The sequence below is a fragment of the Podarcis melisellensis genome (assembly GCF_964234715.1).
Source record: "Podarcis melisellensis genome assembly, chromosome: 8".
NCBI lineage: Eukaryota > Metazoa > Chordata > Lepidosauria > Squamata > Lacertidae > Podarcis > Podarcis melisellensis.
In genome coordinates, this window is record NC_138540.1 from 20,099,271 (window position 1) to 20,111,428 (window position 12,158).

The 12,158-nt window shown below is 44.5% G+C and overlaps 1 protein-coding gene across 2 annotated transcripts in view; it reads left to right on the forward strand.

Moving 5' to 3' along the window:
- Positions 1-12,158, forward strand: part of TTLL10 (tubulin tyrosine ligase like 10) — a 200,434-nt gene that overhangs the window by 25,357 nt on the left and 162,919 nt on the right. The gene's annotated exons all lie outside the window — the stretch shown is intronic.

A 12,158-nucleotide genomic window follows, 5' to 3' on the forward strand; every position in this document is an offset into this window, starting at 1 on the left:
CTTCTTCTTCTTCTTGAATGCATGGCATCGGTGCGACCTTCGATTGCACTCTTGAGGAATGTGGTTTGGTCTGCAAAGCTGGTGGTAGGAACCTGACTTTTGTGGCACAGAACACAAGGAGCCCCAGTTCACACCACCAGTTGTCTTACTGGTACTCAGTAGTCTTTAGCCTCCTTTCAGCCATTTGCTCTCCAAGAAAGGGGTTGATGCATAGAGGGATCGAGTCATGCAACAGCCGGACTCCACTCCCAACACCACTTTTTAGCTGTTCTTATTTTTATCTGAAGGGACGCGGGTGGTGCTGTGGGTTAAACCACAGAGCCTAGGACTTGCCGATCAGAAGGTCGGCGGTTCGAATCTCCATGACAGGGTGAGCTCCTGTTGCTCGGCCCCTGCTCCTGCCAACCTAGCAGTTCGAAAGCACGTCAAAGTGCGAGTAGATAAATAGGTACCACTCTGGCGGGAAGGTAAACAGCATTTCCGTGCGCTGCTCTGGTTCGCCAGAAGCGGCTTAGTCATGCTGGCCACATGACCCGGAAGCTGTACACCGGCTCCCTCGCCCAATAAATCGAGATGAGCGCCGCAACCCCAGAGTTGGTCACGACTGGACCTAATGGTCAGGGGTCCCTTTACCTTTACTATTTTTATCTGTAAGTGGCCTTGAGTTCTGTCAGGGAAAAAGGTGGGTTATAAACAAACAAAAAACAGCAACACCACCACCACCTGTGCATTAAGAGAAGATCTGACAGGGGTACCAGCTGTTTCCATGTGGTGTTGAGGCCTGATCAAGTGGAAGAACATACATGAAATCAGCTAGCTTCACTTCCAGATCTTCAACCAACACATATAGCTCCAGGGGTGGAGCCAGGCAGTTTGGCATAATTTCAGGAGTTGGGGTAGAACAGGGGTCAGCAAACTTTTTCAGCAAGGGGCTGGTCCACTGTCCCTCAGACCTTGTGGGGGGCCGGACTATATTTTGAAAAATAATAATGAACAAATTCCTATGCCCCACAAATAACCCAGAGATGTATTTTAAATAAAAATACACATTCTACTCATGTAAAAACACGCTGATTCCTGGACCGTCCGCGGGCCAGATTTAGAAGGCCATTGGGCCGGATTCGGCCCCCAGGCCTTAGTTTGCCTACCCATGGGCTAGAAGTTCAGCCCTACTCCCCGTTATCCACGTGCTAGTAAGATGTAACAAGGTATCAGTTTCCCTTCCAATGTGTTTTCATCGTATGTAGCACTGTTTCTGTTCTGCTGCAGTTCGGCTTCTGACAAAAACGATGTTATCCATTTCACTGTCTGCTGTGGCAAAATTTTACATGATTCACTATGTTATCATTATGTTATCCCACACCGTGCAATGCAAAGAAAACAGAAACTGGAGGGAAAGCAATCCATTTTATATCATTACCTATCGTTTCCAGAATGAAAACAACAATAGTGAATGGTTATTGTATTTCCTGGATTGATTTCCATTTGGGACACAAGACGAATAAGCGAACATCAGAAATTTACGCTCTGGTTTCCGTTTTGTGTTTGAATTTTCCAACATCCCTACGTGTTTTCCCTTCGCATGGCTAACACGTGATGAGGACTGATATATTTGTGCGGAATGCCAAGAGCAGCGTCGTGGGATCCACGCTGCTCTGATGGGTTGCCCTTCTCCACAGCGCCAGAACCTTCGTCACGCCGTGACCTTCCTCTGCACGACGGCGTCTTCCGCTCCGAATTGAGAAACAGGGCGCAGAGTTATTGAGCGGGCTAAATTGAGATTAGAGAACCATTTGGTTAATGGCTAGTAGAGTTTCCTGCTCTTCAAACGCCGACCGCCGGGCTGAGGAAAACATAAAACTGACAATGTCGCCGCCGAAGCTGTACAAAACACAGATAGACTTGAAATTAGCTCTCCGTATGCAGGGCCTGAAGTAATTACATTTTTATGAGAGAGTGAATGTTTAATGTCATTCTTTAATGGTGTCTCTCAGCCTGCAGAATGCAGTTTTCAAAGCACGTGCATCCCTGTCAGATGTCTCTTGGCGGTGAACAGCTACATCAGGCTTTTAGCCCGAGGGTTGATCGCATTGGAATTATTATTATTATTATTATTATTATTATTATTATTATTATTATTATTATTATTAATTTTAGGGATGCACCTAAGGCCAGGATGAGTAGTTTGTTATCTTCTTCTATTTGTAGCGTGCTTTATCAGCCCAGGATTTGCTACCAGAGCAGCTTAGAACAATTTAAATTCCTCACAAAACCCTTCATTTCATCGCCCCATTTTCAGGCTATGAAATTGGGCTATGAAATTTTGGGGGGCAGGAATTTGTGATTCCCAGGCAGGGGAGTTGCCAGCATCGCCTTGCAGCTTTGGTCAACTGCCATATATTCCGCACCCCAAAATGCCCTAGTCCAAAAGGTATTCCAGAGGGCAGCTACCAATTCACCCCTCATAAAAATGTCAAAGAGGAGAAGTGGTTTCTCCCCATTTTTGCCCCTGCTCCTCTTAAGTCTGGGCTAAACTTTCAACAGTGATTTAAAATCATTTCAGTAATGAATTTAGACTGCCTGGAACAAGAGATGGGCAAATTTCAGTTCCTCTCAGTTTCTCGTTTCTCCCAACCTTCCGTTTAGATCTCCCAGTTGCTATATCACTGTATAAGCTTTCTTTTTAACACTCCTCAATAAAAATCCACACACATTTTGTGTGCATTGCAATTAATATACACAATTTGCACACAATTTAGCCTAATATATATGTTTTTCTAAAGCTGTTTCCCCTGATATAATGCATTTTTGTACATTACTTTCTCAAAAAAGAAGCATTTTTTGCATGCATTTCCTCCTAATAAACACCCTTTTGTATGCCTTTTTTTGTTGGCAACAAGCTGGATGGCTTTAAAAGAGAATTAGACTAATTAATGGAGGATAAGCCTATCAATGGCTCATCACCACAACGGCTAATTTCTCCTTCTATTGTTGGAGGCAGTATGGTTCTGAACACCAGTTGCTGTGAATTGCAAGTGGGGAGAGTTGCAATTGATGTTATGCTGATGTTATGATGTTGATGTTATGCTCAAGTCCAGCTTAAGGACTTTGCATCAGGGCATCTGGTTGGGAAAGGATGCTAGACTAGATGGGCCATTGGCCTGATCCAGCAGAGCTCTCCTTAAGTTTAACAGTTAGAGAACTGCATCACAAAATTCAGAGAAGTGCAAATTCTGAAGACTAACCTTGTTCCAGCTTGCATATTCTTTTTTATTCTTTTTATATTTTGTTGAAGATGTACAGTGTACAAATAGCGTGAAGGAAATGAAACAAAAGAAAGAAAGAGAGAGAGAGAAAAAGAAGTGCTCAGAACTGTACAATACAATATATAGATGTACAAATAATGCTATTATTCCAATGAGTACACAGTTATCCTAAACCACATACCAATTATATAGGGCTGGCAGCTGGTCTGCGTAGATCAGTGTTTCCTAAACTTGGGTCTCCAGCTGTTTTTGGACTACAACTCCTATCATCCTTAGCTGGCAGGACCAGGGGTCAGGGATGATGGGAATTGTATTCCAAAAACAGCTGGAGACCAAAGGTTGGAAAACACTGACATAGATGAACTCTTTGCACTCTTACTTTGGCCAAAAGATTGATTTTGATTCATTGGAATATTATGGCTCCCTTTGATCAGTGGATAGAAGATATAACTTTTGCAACATAGGAACGGGTTGCTTTTATGCCCAGGCTGCGTATGACTAAATATAACGATTTTGGGAATGTGTGTATAAAAATTATGATGACTTGTTAACACTTTGTATATTCTTCAGAGCAGGGTGAATTAGATAGATTTGCATTAAGATGACCACTGAATGAATTTCTCCTTCATCCTTACCTTAGATCCTGGAGAGTCACTGCTGGACAAATTTATTCACCCGGTAGAGGGGAACTTTCTAGATTTTCTATATTCAATAATATATCATAGATTTTTTTGTGGTGGTGGTGGGAGGAAAGAGATCTTTATTTCAAAATTAGCATTCAGCTTGTCTTGTTCACAGAGCTCTCTGGAGAGATGAAACTTCATAGGCTGTGATCAACGAAAGCTTCAAAATGTGAGCATGTTGAAATACAGGCTACGGTGCTTCAGTTCTACAGCCTTTAAGATCTTGATAGCATATAATATTGTTAAGGAAAGGCACTTATGGAATGAGAGCATCCATATTTCTTCCTTGCAATTTCCTCCATGAACCTGTCTGATGCCCTTTTAAAGCCATTTAGGTTGGCCATCACCGTACTGCAAGGAAGCAAATCCCATAATTTTAACCATGTGCCTTTTTTTCTTTTGCACATTATTTTCACAAATATATGTGTTTCTGTTCAGTGCATGCATTCTTTTTGTACACATTCCTTAGATGGAGAACCATGAGTTTTGAAGGTTGGCTGTGTTTTGGCTCTTGTGTCCCCCCCCCCCCGGAAGTGCAAATGGAGGAAGGTTTGCCTTTCTGTTCAGACAGGGTCCAATTTCTCTCTCACCACCCCTAGCTCAGTATGACATTTCTCCCTTGTTCTGCCCAGAATCTTCAGCCATCCAGGTTCAGCATGTGACCCTGGGTTCTTGGATCATCGGAGAGGGAGAAAAGCTTCTCCTCAGCCACTTCCTCCATACCCTACATAATGCTAGGTGTTGCTCTTGTGATTTCATAAAACTCCACCATCCTTACTTTCCCTTCCCCCTAAATCATGGGCCAAACTTGGCCCTCCAGCTGTTTTGGGACTACAATTCCCATCATCCCTGACCACTGGTCCTGTTAGCTAGGGATGATGGGAGTTGTAGTCCCAAAACAGCTGGAGGGCCGAGTTTGGCCATGCCTGCCCTAAATTAAAAAGCCCCAAATGTTTCCTCATTAGGGATTTGCTCTGCCCCCTCATTCTTTTGAGTGCTCTTTTCTGCCCCCCTCCCAGCGCTACAATATCTTTTTCGAGATGCAGCATCTGAACATGGCGTTCCGAGTGTGATTTGCATAAAAGGCATTAGGATATTAGCAGCTTTATTTCCTAACAGTCTCTAGCACAAAACAGTTCCCCCTCCAGCTGCCGCAGCTGCGTCAGTGTTTTCACAAAGCAACACAGCGCATAGGGAAAACTCCAGTTCGAGGGCAGCCCTACGTGAAAGGACTCTGCAGTCGTCTAGCCTTGATGTTCTGAAACCCTGAAAGATGGGTGTCATGGCTGCATCCATGGGGAAAAGCCTTTCCCCCTCTCACCAAGCAACAGGGAGCTCTCCTGAGCCGCAGCTGCAGCAGACGCTGAGGACTGGAAACTTATGAAATCAGAGACCCAGCAAAGGTCCACGGCTCTCAAAAAGGGTTATGGAAAACAAATCCATTGTGCTGGAAGCTCCTAGAAGACCAGTTAATGAACAGGTGAGGGGATACCTGAGCACTTCTCAAATAAGCTCTCGTGATGACTTTGGGGCTTCAGATTTCTGGCTCAGGGGAGGGGCAGAGGCGGCAAAACCAGGCATCATCCGGCGCAATTAGCAGCCTGCAATTAAGAACGAGCGCCTTAATTATCATGTTTACATTTTGTAACCTCTGGGCGAAGATCAAATCATGCCTTCCCTGCATATCAAGTTGGGTGTAAACATATTTTGCATCTCAGGCTTGATTCTCTCACCATCTGATCATGCACCCAGGGCTATTTTTTTTGCAGGAGTGGGGAGGTACAATATCCTTTATCTGAGCCGGTTGGCTTCATAAAGGAAAATACAGAATGGGGCCAATATGAAAAGGAGAAGAGTGAAAACGCAGGTTTCAGCCATCTTTCCCCTGGACAACAGACGTGCGCTGCTGATTGCTGACACTCAGGATGAGCCCATTTGGATAGCATTCCCTTTTCAAGAGTTCAGATTAAAGAACCTTATGATAAGAAGACTTGATCAAACTCAAGGCCCATCTAAGTCACGGAAGGGGAACCTTTCCTGGCTCAAGGGTGACTTCTGCTTTTGTGGATGGCCTTCTAGGGCCTGCCTGCCAGTGGTGGGCGGGGCCAGAGGTAGAAGTGGGCGGAGCCAGAGGTAGAAGTGGACAGAGCAACAGAAGCGACTCTTTATGTCTGTTTAGCAGGCAGTGAATGCAAAAGTTGGCGAATTCTGCCCACACATCCCATCTATGCATCCATCTAAGCAAAATGCATGGTCACAATTTAAGAACGCATTTCATATAAAACAAATAAAATGTGTCTGGGTCAGGGACAAATCAAGAAAGGGTTTTTTTCTAAAGGTTTGGCAAAATTCTGTTTGTCTCTCTGTGCTATATTTGTTCAGATATGCTAGGGTTCTTTTTGTGATCCTAGGTACAGTGGTACCTCTGGTTTTGTACTTAATTCGTTCTGGAGGTCCGTTATTAACCTGAAACTGTTCTTAACCTGAAGCACCACTTTAGCTAATGGGGCCTCCTGCTGCCGCTGTGCTGCTGCCACACAATTTCTGTTCTCATCCTGAAGCAAAGTTCTTAACCTGAGGTAATATTTCTGGGTTAGAAGTCTGTAACCTGAAGCGTATGTAACCCAAGATACCACTGTATTAGGATTATTAGAGAGGGTGAATAGCTTCTCCTTTTCGACTTCCTCTACACCCTGAATAATTTTATGCACTGCTGTCATATATTTATAAATTTTAAAGCCCCAATGTTTCCTCATTTGGGAGATGCTTTTATTTCTCTTTTTTTTTGCGGGGGTTCTGCTTCATTTGGGCCTCCTGGAATAAATGTCCTCGCTGGTGTAGCATTGTAACTCCTAATGCAAGCTCCTTGGCGGTGAAAAATAAAAGATGCCAGTTGTCAGGACAGCAAAACAAAAACAAAACCAGCTGGGGGGAGATTTATAGCTCAGCAGTAGGGCATCTGCTTTGCATGTAGAAGGTCCCAGGGTCAATCCCCAACGGCATCTCCAGGAAGGGCTGGAAAACTCCCCTCTGGAGTGCTGCTGCCAGTCAGTGTAGACAATACTGAGCTAGATATACCAGTGGCCTGGCTCAGTAGAAGGCAGCTCCCCGTGTATCTTCAGGGAAGGGCCATAGCTCATAGGTTTGAGCACCTGCTTTGCTTGCGGAAGCAATCCCTGGTTCAATCCCTGACCTCTCAAGATGTGATTGGGTAAAGGATTCCTGCCTGAACTGCAGAACTGCAGCTGAGCTAGATAGGCTAATGGCTTGACAGTATAGGGCAGCTTCCTATGACTTAAGGGAAGAGGTGTAGCTCAGTGATTTGCATACAGAAGGTCTTGGGTTCAGTCCCAGGCAGTTTCAGGTAGGGCTGGGGAATAGATTCTTTCCTGCGCTGCCAAGCACTGACTTGGTCTAAGGCAGCATCCTCTGTTCCAGGGCTGCCCCTGCCCCATCCCTGCTCCTGATCTTGGCCTGTTTCCCCCTGTCTCTCCGACCCTCAGGTGTGTGAAGTCAGACTCAATGATGCAATCTTTTCCACCCTGTTGCAAAGCCCTGGCTTTGCTCCTGGCGAAGCCGCTGACTAAATCTCCCACCCCAGCATTTCACCCAGAAGAATGGAACAACGCTTGAGAAATGCATGATTGCTTGGAGACTAGTTACTAAATCCGTTCAGCAACACCCTGGCGACAATGTCTCTTTCTCTCCCCCACTGCACTGCTCTAGCTTGGAAATCACAAGCTGTGGTCATGATCCTGGCAATAGAGGGTGTTGCTGTTGACCAGGCAGAACCTCTAATCTGAAAAGGAACCTTCCTTTTTTCTTTCTCATCAAGGAGAATCAGAGGAGGAAAGAACAGTACAAAATCTAGAGGTTAACCAACTGAATGAAATCAGAAACAAACAAACAAAAATACCAAGAGGCTTCTGTGTGCAGACCCTGCAGAAAAAATTTAATGAATGCAGAGATATACAGTATTTAATTTAATCAAGAGCGGAAGCAAAACACTTAACAAATCCATATATTTGAATGCGCCCCAGGGACTTTTCTTTTGTTGTCTGAAATATTTGTGTAAGCAATAAAGCTCCAACAGTTTCCCACAAATGTGCCTCTGTGTTTATTTCCCCTAGCTGTTCTTGGTTTTCATGCATGCTTTTCTGCTACTGTGCTGTTAAATGAGTTCCTTGAAGATCCTTCCAAAATGACAATAGTCATCCACACAGCTCTCCATAAATACCCTACCAGGATATTTCTCAATCAAGTCTATATTATCAACTTTAAATAAATTTAGCAGAGCAAGCTCTGTGGTGTCTTCCTGATAGATTTTCCCCCATTTCATTGAGAACTTGATGCCAGAGTACCCATATCTTGACACACGTCCACCATGCATGTATATTCAGAAATACCCTTTCTGCAAGAGAAAAAAAATCAGTTCCGCAAAAAGCAAAAAAACTGTGTCCAACAACTCGTTTGTGATATCTTAATGACCCACTTAAAATATTAAAGCCTCCATCTGGAAGCACACATGGTTTATATCAGGCCCGACACATTTTTGCAGGAAATTCTTTCTCAGGGGCATATTTCTCTGGCATCAATTTTCAACCACAGAGGGATGCTGTAGTGACTGTGGTGTCCCTTGCAGCTGAGAATTGTTGCTAAAAACACGCCCCCAAGGAAGGATCCTCCCCCCAAAAAATGATTGGACGTAGAATTAAACCACATTTTTTGCACCTGGAGTTTGCACTCCCTGCTTCTCAGTGGTGCTACCCCACTTTCTTTGGTTGGTTTTCTGTTTCCTCCCTCCACTGTTGGAGGCAGGATGCCTCTGGATAGTAGTTGCTTAGAATCCCAAGTAAAGATAGTGCTCTTGTGCTCAGGTCCTGTCTGGGGGCTTCTCGCAGATATCTGCTTGGCCACTGTGAGAATGGGATGCTGGACATGGTGGGCCTTAGGCCTGATCCAGCCGGGGTCTTTCTATGTTCCCTCCTATGAAGGTCATTGAGTCTGTTGAAGAGGAAATGTATATGCAAGCAACTCATCATGTAAAATGGGCCACACAGTGCATAGCTAAACAATGGACTACACTAGCACAAGATGGTGCGATGGCCACTGCCTTGGCTTGGATGGTTTTGAAAGAAGATTTAGATGCATTCATGGAGGATAAGGCTATCAGTGACTACTACCCATGATGGCTGTACTTCATCTCCACTGTTGGAGGCAGTATGCTTTTGAATACAGTGGCTTCAGGTTACAGACTCCACTAACCCAGAAATAGTGCTTCAGGTTAAGAACTTTGCTTCAGGATGAGAACAGAAATGGTGCTCCGGCGGTACGGCAGCAGCAGCAGGCCCCATTAGCTAAAGTGGTGCTTCAGGTTAAGAACAGTTTCAGGTTATGAACAGACCTCTGGAACGAATTAAGTACTTAACCCGAGGTACCACTGTACCTGGGAATCACAGGTAGGCAGAGTTTCTGTTGGATTCAGGTCCTGCTTGTGGGCTTGCCAGAGGCATCTGATTGGCCACGGTGAGAACAGGATCCTGGGTTAGATATGGTTGCCATATTTCAAAAAGTAAAAACCACGACACCCCGAAATGCAAAAAATGAAAAAGGGAAAAAAAGGGAGGGAAGCCCTAGGTTAGATGAGCCTTTGGTCTGATCCAGCAAGGCTTTCTTTACATTCGTATGTTCCTGGAAGGGCTTGTAAGAAGGCAACTGTTTCATTTCCAACTTGTATTCATCACAACCAGTGCTGTTTCCATTTTGCTGCAGTTCAGTTTCCACCAAATAGCATGCTATCCATGTTGCTGTCTACTGTTTAACCTTAGTGATGTAGCGTTTGTAACTGTGTTCCATAACTTATGTAAATGGTCATGTGAGTTACACAACATGCGAAGGAAATGTCAAAACAATGTAAACAAAGGTAACTAATGATGTATTGTTTTAGGACTTGAAAAAAATCCACAGCAGTAATGTGAATGACTACCAGTCATGAGTGCCTGACTGGTTTCCATTCCTGACTGCAGATGAACATGCAAACTGCAGCAATTTCCTCTTCCGTTTCCATTAGATTTCTGCAACATCCCCAGTTCCTGGTCAAGGAACTACTAGCCAGCTAGTGCGCGCAGAATATCTCAGGAACGCTAGTGAAAACTCTGACTTCTTCTAGCCACCATCCAAGGCAGCAGATCCATGGACTTTCAAGTTCTCACCTTGGAGTTTTCAATAGTCTTAGTGCCAGGTCCTTACTGGGTAGCCATGAACTGAGTGGGCTTTACCGCTTCCGATCTGCAAAGCCCGCCCTGTGACAACACTGCCTCTGACTGGGAAGGAGGTAGGGCTCATTCACCCAAGCAGTCTTTGGCTATGCAAGTTCTTCAGGCCAGGCAAGTAACAGTTTCACAATAGATAAACTTCCTACATTCTAGTAAAGAGCATGAGGAGCCGGCTCCTCTGCAAGCTTTGCAAAACCCAGGCTCTTTTGGGTTGTGAATTTGGCAGTGGCTCTGCTAAATGTGAGTTGCTAGATAGCGCGACCTTCCGAAACCATAACCACTTTGCCAAAGCAACAGCCGCCACCACCCGTCTCTGCTGTTTCACCCTTTTTGCAAACTGGAGGCCACTTCCATAACTTACACCCACTCCTTTCCATTTCACCCTGCCTGTATATTGAAGTCATTTCTACAGGGACTTATCTCCTCGTACAGTGGTACCTTCATAGTTGAATGGCTTGGTTTCCGAACAAATCAGCTCCCAAATGCCCCAAACCCGGAAGTAAGTGTTCTGGTTTCCGAACGCTTTTTTGGAAGCCGAATGTCCGATGCAGCTTCCACTTGAATGTAGGAAGCTCCTGCAGCCAATCAGAAGCTGCGCCTTGGTTTTCGATTGATTCCGGGAGTCGAATGGACTCCCGGAATGGATTAGATTCAACAACCAAGGTGCCACTGTACTTTGTTAGAGCATCCTGCACACTGATGGTGCTTTATAAACAGTGCTACAATTTCTTCTGCTTTATTTTTTATCTTGGCTTTGATCTTTCTTTCATAAGCTGCCTTCGAAGGATGACACCTGAATCTTTAAAATAATTCCTTTAGAAAAAAGAGAGAGAGAGAGCACACATTGATATTCATGTTTACTCAAAAGTAAGTACTATGGTGTCCAGCAGGTCTTGTTCCCACAAATAAGTAGGTTTAGGACTGCAGTCTAATTAGCATATAAGCATATAATATATACAATGGTACCTCAGGTTAAGAACTTAATCGTTCTGGAGGTCCGTTCTTAACCTGAACCTGTTCTTAACCTGAGGCACCACTTTAGCTAATGGGCCCTCCCACTGTTGCTGTGCCACTGCCGCGCAATTTCTGTTCTCATCCTGAAGCAGAGTTCTTAACCCGAGGTACTATTTCTGGGTTAGCAGAGTCTGTAACCTGAAGCGTCTGTAACCTGAGGTACCACTGTATGTTCAAACAACCAGGATGTCATATGTAGGTAAAACAGCAAGTGACCTACGCACAGGATTTAGGATATCTGCAAAATGAGGAGTGACCAGTTACTGAGCATTTCAGTTCAGAGAACCACAACTTGGCAGATTTATCAATCACTGCAGTAATAATAATAACAATAATAATAATAATAATAATAATAATTAATAAATAAATAAATAAAATAAAAATAAAAATAAATTTTTATTTATATCCCGCCCTCCCCAGCCAAAGCCTGGCTCAGAGCGGCTAACAACAGTAAAATAATGTAGCATACTAAAATCAATTCATTATAAAATCAGTTCAAATCAAATTAATGGCAACCACTGAGCTAGAGTTCTGTGAAGAATTACCAAAGGAGGGGGTCAGGCTGTGCCTTGGCCAAAGGCCTTGTGGAACAGCTCTGTCTTGCAGGCCCTGCGGAAAGATGTCAAGTCCTGCAGGGCCCTCGTCTCTTGTGACAGAGCGTTCCACCAGATTGGGGCCACAGCCGAAAAAGCCCTGGCTCTGGTTGAGGCCAGCCTAACCTCTCTGTGGCCCAGGACCTCCAAGGTGTTTTTGTTTGAAGACCGTAAGGTCCTCCATGGGACATACCAGGAGAGGCGGTCCCGTAGGTACTGTATAGGGCTTTAAAGGTTGAAACCAGCACCTTGAACCTGATCCTGTACTCCACCGGGAGCCAGTGCAGCTGGTATAGCACCGGGTGAATGTGATCCCGTGGCGAGGAC